The sequence below is a fragment of the Lepidothrix coronata genome, unplaced genomic scaffold (assembly GCF_001604755.1).
Source record: "Lepidothrix coronata isolate B3197 unplaced genomic scaffold, Lepidothrix_coronata-1.0 Scaffold21, whole genome shotgun sequence".
NCBI lineage: Eukaryota > Metazoa > Chordata > Aves > Passeriformes > Pipridae > Lepidothrix > Lepidothrix coronata.
Window position 1 is genome coordinate 3,076,895 of NW_016690201.1, and position 12,614 is coordinate 3,089,508.

Sequence of the window (12,614 nt, forward strand, 5' to 3'; positions counted from 1 at the left end):
ACAGACTCACAGAAACATGAAGGTTAGAAGAGGCCTTCAAGATCATCTAATCCAACTGTTAAACCAGCAGTGCCATAATAACTCCTAAACCACATCCGCAGGTATCCAGGCATCTCTCGAACACTTTCAGAGGTGGTGACTCCACCAGCTCCCTGGGCAACTTATTCCAATGCATTCAATTCTTTGAGAGAAAAAAAAAAATGATATCTACTCTGAACCTCTGCTGGTGCAACTTGAGGCCATTTCCTCTCGTCCTTTTGCTTGAGACATGTTAGAAGAGACCCACGCCCACTACAACCTTCTCTCAGGCAGCTGTAGAGAGCAATGAGATCTTCCCCGAGCCTTCTCTTCTCCCTTATGTAAAGAAATGTCAAGTACAAGAATTAGCAAGGGTGTACTTCTGGAGGAAATGCACTTTCATGTTCAACACTGCATCTTGGTTTTAAGTAATAAATAAGAAATACTTTATGTATTTTTTATTATTTTTTCTGCTAGGGTTCTGGGAGAACTTTTAGTCTGGGAAAGAGCATTTACTGTCAACCGTAAGTCAGCTTGAAAACTATGGGAGAGTAAATGCATAATTGCATTGCATTGTTTTTATTGCTTAAATGGAAACTACTAATATAGATGATAAATTAAAAATTGTAAGCTTATTGTGTAAAGCTCTTTTAAATTTGACAGAATTTCATAGTCGAGATACAAAGGGAAACTTGAGGGTAGCCTTTATACCAATGAAAAGAAGGAATAACTTTGCAATGAAACAATTGTAATCACAAAGAGAAAAGCTAAGCACATCTTGAGAGTTTTAAGTAAACATTTCTGAGTCATCCAAAATAGTTATCACATAAATAATTAGAAAACCTGTTAAAATAGATCCAATTATTTATATTTAGTAAATTCATCACTTCAAAAGCTTCCCACATGCCAAACCAATCAGTTGTCTTGGTATTTCCAATGTCAAAATGGCTGTTTTAACACAGTTTTTAAAGCAGTTTCAGTTCTAGATAAATTTTTTTTCGTAAAATTAACATTTTCTGGAGAAAAAAGTAAAAAGACAGATTGTGAGGAAAGTGTCCAAAATTATCTGAATTTCCGGGAGAAAAATAGAAAAGATAATGATAAATATAATATTATTTCTGCCTTCAGGAGTTAGAACTGAAACATACTTTCATAGAATCATAGAATCATAAAATCCTAGAATCATCCTTGTTTTCTTAATTCTATAACCTTGATGTGAATATATTCATTAATTTTTAATGTTAATTTGGAGATCGAATTAACTAAAGTGTATTCTTAATTTTGCTAAGCACAGGTATTTTATCCATGTCAATTTTCTCAGTACTTTGCCCGTAGCACAAAGAATTGTGGAATCTGTAGTGAGCTATTTTATTTTGAAAGACTGGACTGAGACTAGATTGCAATTAAATATAGTTGTGCTTGTTGTCATGTAGATTCATGGTATGAATTAGATAATAATCTCTGCAGTAATTATCTGCAATTACTCCATTACCTTAGGGAACTAGGAAGATAAAAGACCACAGAAGCATAAATTGTATGTTACAGATCATTTTAGACCTTTCCCCGTTGATTTACACTATACACATGAAGAACTAGTTTCAGCTTGAGCATTCACTATGTTTTGGGCTACATACATTTCAACAGGAAGCCAATCCTGTCTGGCTCCTCCGGCTGGACATCCTGGAAGAGATCAGATTTCCTCTGAGAATGGGGCTGTTGCACACCTGGCTGTCCCATTGGATGGACGTGTCGGGCCCAGGACAGCCTGTTTGGACTGTCTGCTTGAGAGAGAACAGACTTCTGATGTGCAGCCTCCCCGAGCCCTGCAGAGGGCTGCTGGGTGGAGCTTGTGGGGCTCTCTTTGCCCTGGGGTCTGAGCAGGGCTATAACATGGATGCTCCTTCTCTCTGTCAGCCCAACAGAGTCCGAGGTGACAGGATGCCCATGCTTGTACCAGTTACGTGATGCTGGAAGTTGATGCCATGAACAGCTACTTTAATATTGTGGATGTGCCATCCCTGGAAGTGTTCAAGGATAGACTGGATGGGGCTTGGAGCAGACTAGTCTAGTGGGAGGTGACTCATGTCAGAAGGGTTGGAACTCGATCTTTAAGGTCTCTTACAACCCAAACCATTCTGTGATTCTATGATTCTGCACTTCCCTAGACTTATTTAAGATTATATCCCATTCCATTTCTTTTTAATGCTGAAGACATGCAGATTTCTGGAGGGACAGGCCTTTGAAGCAATTCCTCCTCCTGCACTCCATCTCCTCATCCAGATTACTGACCACGACTCTATAAAATAATTAACAGAAACAGGTGATGCTTCTCTTTGAGAAGAACGGTATCTTGAGTGCTTTTGCCTATTACAACCTCAGTAAAAATGTCTTGCCCATCTTCAGCAATGAATCTCAGGTACCATTCTGTCTCTCTCTTAAAACATGATTTTCTTTCTGTTTCTAAAAGTGCAAAGTTGCACAAAATGCATGCCAGCTATTAGAGGATGGAAACTGATTTGTTACATTTCATGCCTCATATACCTCTCAAAAGCATGCACTCCCACAGTCATTTTGGTTAATTCCGTATTCAGTGTCTGACTTCAACCAACACCAGAGAATGAAAGGGATATAAGTGTACAAAACCAAACTGACAGCTCTGCACATCATAATAATGGAATCGACTGGGTTTTAGACAAGTTATGCTGCATTTTTTGTTAATGACTAAGCTACCATATCTGTCAAACTGACATTGAAATTAGTAGAAATGCAAATGCAATAAAAAAAGCAGTAAATTAAGTGGACACAGATAAGGGTAAGGGTGTCTGTGAAATAACAGCACTTTGCCAGATGTTTCCGTGGAAAACCGGATAGAAGATGTAGTATTATTTATTTTTTTAGCAGACTGAAGAGTCTAGGTTGGACAGGTATTATTACTGTAATCATAAAGACACACATAAGCCATTTTTTAAAATGAATTGTTTGGATTGCCAATAGTAGTATGGTTATGGCAAGCATGGCCATCAGCTGACCAGAACTTTTCCAAATGGGCTCAGGGCATGGCCCATGGTGGCTAATAAATGGCCGGTTAATCCAAGATGACCTTGTCCACACCTTCCTCTCCACTACTCACACCTCAGCAATGCAAGATGAATATTTCCTTACCTGATGTTATGAGAGATGCCTACACTAAAACCAGAGGGATTAGTTAGAGTCACTTAGCAGTGTGGGGCTTGTGCTATGAGAAAACTGTATCACCTGTGACTTGTCTGAAGCATGGGTCTAACTTTTGTGGTGACTCTAAAACTTAGAGATTGGGTATAAATGAAATTCTAGCAGTGCTTCTCTCAGGAGAGAGTTGTTCTCGCCAGAGCCATGTTTACTTCTCCTCAGACCTGACATGATTAAACAATAGTCTTATCTCAAGAGGAATAAGGGTAGAACACATATCTAAATATCTAGGGAGTTTTGATACTTATATAAATAGATTATTTTCACTTTTAGTGGGGCAGGTTTACCCTGTCTTCTTCAGGGATAGATGCAATAGATCTGTTGATGCAATAAATGCAATCAAAGGGGAGGTACTGCAAAGGAAATTAGGAAGAGGCACTTCTGTGAGTACAGTGTCAAGAGATAAGCTACACAAAGGGTTACAAATTAAAAAGACTCACTCTTTGACAGTAAAAAAAGCAATGTAATCTAGAAGTCATGGCAAAAAATGATAACTTTCAGACACTGGAGATCCCTGCAATAGTTCTTAAAAAAATTACTATCAACCATCACTGCTACCAGAAAGAAAATAAAGGAAATGTATATATTTAAGGTTCTTTTGTTCTGTTCCAGGTATGTGATTTATTTTCTTATCTTGTGGCTGCAGCTTTCCCTAAGATAAAATAATTACAAACATAAGGCTGGTTTTCTAACTTCACGAATTGTATCATGAGAGGTGTTTTACAAATCTGTCTAGTGGATTTGGCTGTGAAAAACTTAATCAGCAAAATCTGCTAATTTTATTTAAGGCAGCTATGTTTTTGAAAGAATTTGAGGATGACCTTGATTACATGTAAAATGTTTGCTATTTGCAGTAAATTCTTCTTAATTTTATTCAAAGACAAGTAGAATAGCTTCATAGCTCTAGTTTTCTCATTTGAGGTTTTCTGAACTGGCTATTGAAGAATAATGGAAATATTATTTTTTTTCCTGTCCTATAAGAATTTTGATAATTTCTAAGTAACATAAGAACATTGAGCTGTATGCAACGTAGTTGAGTTAACATAGGTATGAAAAAGATTCTCAACAAGATGTTTTAGACATCTCTTGTCAAAATATGCAGCACTTGAATGCCAACCAGATTTAATTGTTTTTCTAAGAAATGATCTTCAGAAATTCTGCATTGCAAAGATAATTCTTTGTTGATTGCCTAATCACTTTGCACGAAAAATAGTCTCACAACTATACTTTATTGCAGAATTTGCTGAAATATGAGGACAGTTAGCAGGAGCCATGTATGCACAGAGCCTCCTAGTAGCAGGCAATTCATTTTTAGGTTGAGCCCTGCCCTGAGTTCTGTGTGGAATCACTTCTGATGTTCTACCCCAGGAAATTTGTATTCCTTCCAAACACCTTGGGAAAAATGCGGTTAGACAATCAAACCGTGCTGTTGATGGATTAGTGAAAGCTAATAAGCCTCATTTTCTCTTCAACGGTTATAAGTTCTCCCTTGCCAATCTCTTCTGTGTGTTTGATCTTTTAAAGCAACTTTGGCTTATTAAAAGGGCAAGTTAAAATGGTCTTTTAACAGAAACCTGTACTTTTGAACAAATAAGATTTGGTGTGAGATGTGTCTGCAGTAAATACTGATCTGAAAAAATTGTATCACAGTGTACAGTACTTGTGGCTGAGTTGTGTCATAGACCAGTGACATCTCTGTGGGTTAATTTCTTTGTGTGGACTTTGTTTGGCATAAAATCTTCACTGGAGAATACTTCTATGTGGCAGTGTTGATTTAACATTTTCTAAAGCAGACATACCTGCTTCCCTGTAAAAGCTCCACAAACAGATTGTGGTAAAATAAGAAAGGTTTCAGGTGTCATCAAGTAGTGAGAAAAGCCTTAAGTTTATTTTCTTTGCAAACAAGCCCAAAAGGCAGATTTCCCTGGGTTAGGTTATCCCAGTGGAAAGTGTGAGCAGGAGAAATGCAGCCTTCCAGATGTCTGAAAGTTTTCTGCTCTGTGGTACTTTGACATAGCGTGTCAGACATATTGCAAGTAAATTTAAATGGTCCCAGAGTCAGTGAAACAGTGACATTTCAAAAGGACTTTGCCAGCATTGTGATATTAAAGGCATTTCCAAAGCACTCCAGTGAGGGCCCAGGTGCCTATCACACCCACTCTCAAGTGTCAACAAGCTTTTCACGTCATCAGAGGTTTCCATTTCTGTGGGAATCTCTGTATATCATGGGGCTCTGAGGCAGCCAGCAAGGATTCAGTCTGAGTAGCAAATGATGAATGGGAAGCTGCTGCTTCCATGTTTTCTACTATTTGAGACATATTTTAAGGCTAAATGACAACTCCAGAATCACACTCTGTTACTTGTATATCTCGATGAGAAACAAGACAAAAAAAAGAACCTGTCTCAGTCCCCTGCCAGACGTGGAAATCTCTGTTCAAAGAGCAGCCTCTATTATTTGGAGGGCCAAATGCTGGCTACTGGTAGGCTGAGTGGGTGGAGAGTGTCTGAAGGACTCTGCATCCAGACATTGGGAAGCAGCAGTAGTATTGCTATATTGCTGCTGATGTTTTATGAGCTGAAACACTCATATAAAGTTCAGAGCCAGGAAGAAACTTATGGCCCACCATCAGTGAGACCCTCAAAAAATTAATGGCCAAGCTCACCTCACCTGTCTTCCCAGTATATATTTATTGGTTTCAAGGTACCTGGATCAAATACTTTGAAAATCCAAAGGGATGTGCATACGCTTATGCCAAATGTTTCTGTTTTCTAACCAATGCACCATCTTACTTGTCACCTCTTTCACTGGTCCACCTGAGGCAATGTAGAACATGTACACCCATAAGAAGAATTCCTGGAAATACGTTTTCTTGTTTCTGCATGTTCAAATTGCAACTTGGAGGGCAATAATAAGTATAATACTAAGTCTGCACAGTCTCTTTTAAAGTATTACTGCGGGATCGCACTCTTGAGCTCCCTTGGACTTGGTGGTAATGATGAAGTAGGGAGTTCCTCTCCGAACAGATATAAACCCTATATCAGTGCATGTGGCCAGCTTTAGTTTTTGTTGGGAGGAGGGTGCTGTGGTTTTAGCAAAAATTCTGTAGGAGAACTTATTTTGGGAAGGATAATCATGCTAATGGAGCAAAGATACTCAAAAGAACAAAGCACAGTGACCTTCTGAAACAGAAAGGGAAAACAATGTGGTTTATCTCACAATAAATGTTTCCCTGCAAAGAATCAAATGCAGTGATAAAAATTAATGAATCTGTGCTATGCTCTCAGGCAGTAGACCTCATGTCTGAAATAAATGAAATTCAACTAACAGTCAGACCAGAAGAAATTATACTGGAATTAATTTCTTGTGTTGAAAGCCTGAGAGCAGGAAATAATTATAGCAGGAGTGCAGAAGATGAATTGTGTCTCTCTGATAAGTCTTAGACACTGTACAACAGTCACACAAACAACCTTTTTAACTGCTGCACCATTCAGCAGATCTGCTGGAACTAGTAGTGGTGATGGTCAAACTTAGCCCTGACCAGTATTTCAAATTGCTACTTTGATTCAACTCCTCTCATCTTTCTCTTGGAGAGATTTGTTGATGTATTCCACATACTCGAAATGATTTTTTAAATTTATGTGTATAAATTCGGGGTTTGACCATACATACACTTGGTGATTTTAACAAAAACGGACATCTCACAACAAACAAACTTACATTTATCTGCTGCTCTCTGCATACATTTTTCAGTGTGGTAAAGTTTATTGTCATTTGTGTTCTTCTTAGCTACAAAAAAGGAAGATCAGATCAGCTGCTGGAAACTTGGAACAAATTTATGACTGCAATTAAAGGGGCAAGCAATAGCTATTTTCTGACATTACAAAAGCCACATACATCTATGATGCAGGATGCTTAATGCAAATGACATTTTCTAAAATAAATTCTTCCTCCTCACTGAAAGGGACAAGATGGAGTTACATCCTCTCCAAAACCATGAGATACCAGGGAGGAAAGTAAATAAAAGCAGTTGCATTTGAGGCATCCCAGATGAATATTATCTAAAATATCAAACAGTCAAGGGCAAGCAGTTAACTACTAGATATCATTTAATTAGTGAGGCTGAAATGACCATGCCATTACACCACCCAACTGATTTAGATGCCAGAATAAGACTATATAGTTTTTCATGTCATAAAATTTCCTGACTTGGAAAACTAAATGATGGAGCAACTCTGCTGTTACAGCTCAGCTGTTTCTTGAAGCTCTGCTTTTATTTTCAGGTTTGCTGCTAATTCCACTGAAATTTGATCCAGAGGAATTTTTGCTACTATTTCAGCAACATAAAGATCTTGAGTGAATTGCAAAATTGTTTAGGATATTGCCTCTTTTCATCAATACTCGTTCTTTTCTACAATATAAAAGCAAACAAAATGAAGAGATAAATCTATTAAACATAAAGCTGGGAGTGCCCCCATGGTATGAAGTTATACGAGAAGACCAGAGTTCTCTGTGCTAGGCATTGGGAAGAGGGAGTGCCAAGTGAAGAATGAATGGTGGAAAATTGGTTTTTAAATAAATGTAGAGGGAAACAGAGATTGCAATAGATTCATTAAAATGTGGGTTTTAAAATCAAAAGCTGGTTGCTGTTTCGACAATGCTAAGTTGGCAAGTGTCTGCAGACGAAATTACAGTTTTCATCTGCCCTGGAAACAGTAGTTAATAACTCTTTGGCATTTCTGTCCTACTGGACTCCAAAAACAAATCAGTGTGCCCAGATGAGATAATAATGGGTGGTTCATGAAAACAGGTGCCGATATGAACCAACTCAGAAAAGCATGGTAACAAAAACTGTAAGTTATATAAAATTGTTTGTAGATGAAGGAGACTATGGAGGAAGTGAGAATGAGAAAAGAGGAGCCTGGTGAGATCTATTCAATTGGCATTGGTAGAGATTTTTTTGTAAGATGCACTTGTGTCTCCTCGGTCTTTAAATACCAAGACTTGATTTTCCCTTAGAAAGTAGAAAGGGTATCTTTCAAATGCTTGGAGACAGTAGCTCCATTGCCTCACGTAATATATAAAAGTGAACTGCTATTATTGTTTGTGTTAAACTTCATATGTGCAAAAAGCAATAGGATTTGAAAGACAATTAGGATTCCTGTGAAAAGTTATCTTCTCACATCAGTACATTCCGTTCCCTCCTTCCTTTCTTTCTTTTGATGATACACACTTCTGAATATTCTCAGTCTTTTATGTGTTTGCTGATTTTTAAATGAATCCCAGGATGGAGTGTACATATTTTTTTAAAGTGTCATGAAAAGACTGAACTTTTTTTTAAAGGAGTTTTAGCTTAATATACATCAATCTCACTAGCTCTGACTGGGCTACTGCTCTGCTTTTGTGCTGAGGCTCTGTAATTATCTTCCCAAAAATATGACTAAGTCCTTACACCATATGTCTTCTTCACTAATATGCACAAATAAAATTGTTAAATGGGGAAAATGAAGATTTTTCCCCCTATAAACCTAATCCCAGCAGCCCTGCACTGAAGTCTACAAAGGATATCAAAAGAGGGAAAGGGTGGAATAAGAGAAGAGGCTTGGTTACTTGGCTATGTTTATTGACAGAACGCGAAGAATATAAATGATGATGTTTATTTTTTGTTTTCTGATTAATTTCTCAAGTTTCCCACGGAAAGGAGTCAGTGTGAGAAGCATACAGTGTTGACAGAAGAGTAGTGTAGAAGCACTTGCTGGTACACAGAATTAGGGGGTAGGCCACAAGACAGCCAGGTACAGCCAGCAGAAATGTATAAGAAAGAAAAGGAAAATGTTTTTATAATCAGTATGTTTATGCTAGTGTCTTATGGTGAAATATGAATTAACAAAATTATCTTCAAATAGTCTATTGCTTTTTTTTTCAATGAAAACAGTTATGTAGGCACAAGAGAAAAATAAATTGCAGATTTCTAGTGCAAGTATCAAACACAAAAGTTCTCACCTTTGGCAACGCTGGTAGGAGTGATGGCAGGGACACCAGGCTAGCATTCAGCCAAGGAAGCCTTCAGAGCACTGAGCTCCAGTTTTTTGGAGTTAGAAATGGAGAAGAGAAAAAGGAAAGAAGAGCTTCATTCAATCAGCTGGACCTGTTTCCCTTTGCAAAACTTAGAAGAGGCTTTTTGACTTAGACTCCTGATGAAGTGCTTGCCTTTGCAAATTGACACCTCTTCTGAAACAGGGATCATTTAAACCTCTTTTGACTAAATTGGGACCTTCTTTGTGTTTCAATGTAAGAGGATTAAAGTCTTCTCAGGAATGTCAGTTCCTAGCAGGGAATGATCCTAATAATTTTGCAGAAAACCTTACTCTAAATAATTTTCTCTGCTGTCCCAAAAGTTGTGCACTTTTGCACATATTTGCTGCAGCCCCATGCTACCATGACAGAAAAAGCTCCTTCTAGTTGTGGGTGGAAGGGTGTGTTTCCCCAAACCCCTCGGCTCCTTGTAGCATCAGCAATGTCAGCATGTCTCTGCCAGACAGGGGCTGCCGTCCTGACATTGACCCCTGATGGTGTGGGCAGAGGACAAGTGTGGACACAGCAGGCACTGCTGTTGCTGCCCACAGGGGTGGCTTTGAATTCCAAGGATCCTTAAGCTAATAACAGCAGACCACTCTGGACTATATGATAAGAGAGCAAGAAACTTGTTTCTGCCTTGGTGGCAGGCCCTTTTGTCTCTCTGCTTATGATTACAGCCTTGCTGTGTTCTGAATAAGCCATGTATGACTTCTCAGTTACAGGATCAAAGCACATGTTTTTTGGGGAGAAGGAAGAGCTGTGTTTTGTGCCTACATATTTTATTTTCTTTTGTGTCTTTGGCTTGGAAAACTTGATAACAGGAGTAATGCATAAAGAATGCTGTGGACAATGAGGACTGAAAGCAGCTTTACCTTATTCTTGGATGAACTGGTTCTGATGTGTCAGGACAGTATCTTCATACTCCTCTTTTTCTATTTAGATGAACATTTCCAGTTAAAAACCTCAGTTTGGAGATTTTGTCCAGACTCTGAGTTAAATCTTGCCCAATGCAGGCCTGTCATTGTTATTCTGTTAGTGAACAAAACTTCTGTGTAGTTTCAGAATAAAGCTCCTGTTTAGTTAGTGCGTGTTTCAAAGGAAAGGATCCAGGCATAGCAAATGTCATACGTGCAACTTAGTGAATTCATGAGGAACAGATGGCATTTTCAAGAAACAAGAGTAAGCACTTATGTTTTGAATTATTCAAGCATATGAGAGGAAAGTCCAAACTGTATATTCTTGTAGGCATTCAAAATAATGCTAGAAAAGATTAATAATCAGCTATTGTTGGCAGTAGGTCTTTGTTTGAAGACCCCAAGCAAGATTAGAGTCTTTCTGTGTTGGGCTGTTTGTGGATATCAGGTAAGAGTCAGTTCCTATGCACGGAAGTCCATGATTGAAAAGGGCACAGTGAAATGGTTGTTTACACTAGGGATTGTTTACAGGGAGTTTGCCTCCTGACTTGCCACGCATATGGTTTTCTGCTTCCTCTGGAGCAGCAGTGCAAGAAGGAGACATCTTAGAAAATATCTCCTCACTCCCAGCTGCTCTGTCCAAGGCAGAAATGGTCCCTCCATGCTGACAATTTTGTCCTGTGCTGTGGGACGCTGTAGCCACGTGATGACTCTTCAATGTCACGAAGTTGCTAAGCGGACTAGAGCATCTCCGCTATGAAGACAGGCTGAGAAAGTTGGGGCTGTTCAGCCTGGAGAAGAGAAGCTTGCATGGAGACCCCTTAGCACCTTCCAGACTGTGAAGGGGCCTAGAGGGAAGCTGGAGAGGAGCTCTTGATCAGGAACTGTAGTGATAGGACAAGGAGGAATAGGTTCAAACTGAAAGAGAGTAGGTTAAGATTAGATGTTAGAAAGAAAGTCTTTACTGTGAGGGTGACGATGCCCTGGCACAGGTTGCCCAGAGAAGCTGTGGCTGCCCCTGGATCCTTGGAAGTGTCCAAAGCCAGGTTGGATAGAGCACTGAGCATGGCAGGGGTGTTTCGATGCAAGGTGGCCTTTAAGGTCTCTTCCAACCCAAACCATTCTATGACTCTATGATTAATACCACCTACTAGAGAATGAGTCAGGATAAAATTTTAAGACCAAAAGAACATGTTTTAAAACTGAAAGCCAATAAGCTAGAAAAATACAAAATACATCACCTCTCTCCAAAACCCTCTGCACATCATAGCAGACATGAGTGATGCATAAGGATAACTTCTCACTTTGCCTTTCACCTTCAGTGTTTTCACAAAGAGTGTTTAAGACCTTAATTAATTTTGAAAAGCAGACAAATTCAGTGAGCATACATCTGATCCTACAAAAATTAAATGGGATATTCCCTTCTGTGGTAATAGGATTTTTGTAAAAATCCTAATGGTTCTTGTTGGGGATTAGGTTTAAGTAGGAAGGTTTTTAATACTAGAAATCAGATTATTTTTGTGGTCTTTTTGTACTATGATTTTTATTCCCAAAATACATATTCTGTTAAAAATAACAGTTTCTACAAGGATCTAGAGAATTGTTAAACTCGTCAAAGCTAGGAAGGAAAGAAATGAAATTAATATATGAAATAGTTATGCTCCTGTGAGACAAGACTTTTTCAAATAAATGGAAAAATATCAAGTACTGTAAATCTATGCCTAACACAACTGATTTACTACAAAATTAATTTTGTAGTACAAAACCTTATAACTTAAGCTAATGAAATTCTGGTAAACTATTCAAAACACTGTATCCAAAAAGAGGTTATTTACATTTTTAGATTTGTATACGAGAGACGTGCAGATTTAAAAGTTAAACTGAGAGATGAGAGAATTTTAAAGAACATTTCAGGTGAGACGTGCGAAGAAGGAGTCCATCTCAGAAGCACAGTACAACTGTAAATCATAACTAATGAAGTATTTTATAGATTCTTTGGTCAACCCTTTCATTATTTTAAATGAAAATAAATCTCACTAACTCCCATGGAAGCAATATTGGTAGTTACAGAGTTAATGCATAATTTAGGCTGAGAAGTAAATAGTCATTTATGTATTTAGAAAAACCTATGTTTAACTCTCTTGTGGCTGTTGGCATGCATTCTGTAGTCAGTTTTCTTTAGTTATCAATAAAATAAAGGATGATCCAGTATAGCAAACACTATCAAAATCTACCTCTAGCAGTTTGGGCAGGTGCAGGTCAATGTTCTCTTGTATTAAATTGGGTTGGTCTTCTCAGGGAAATAGACTTTTACAGGGAAGTCAAAAGGGAAAATGGAGATGTGGGATACGAAAATTGATTTTTTTTTCTTCTGTGAG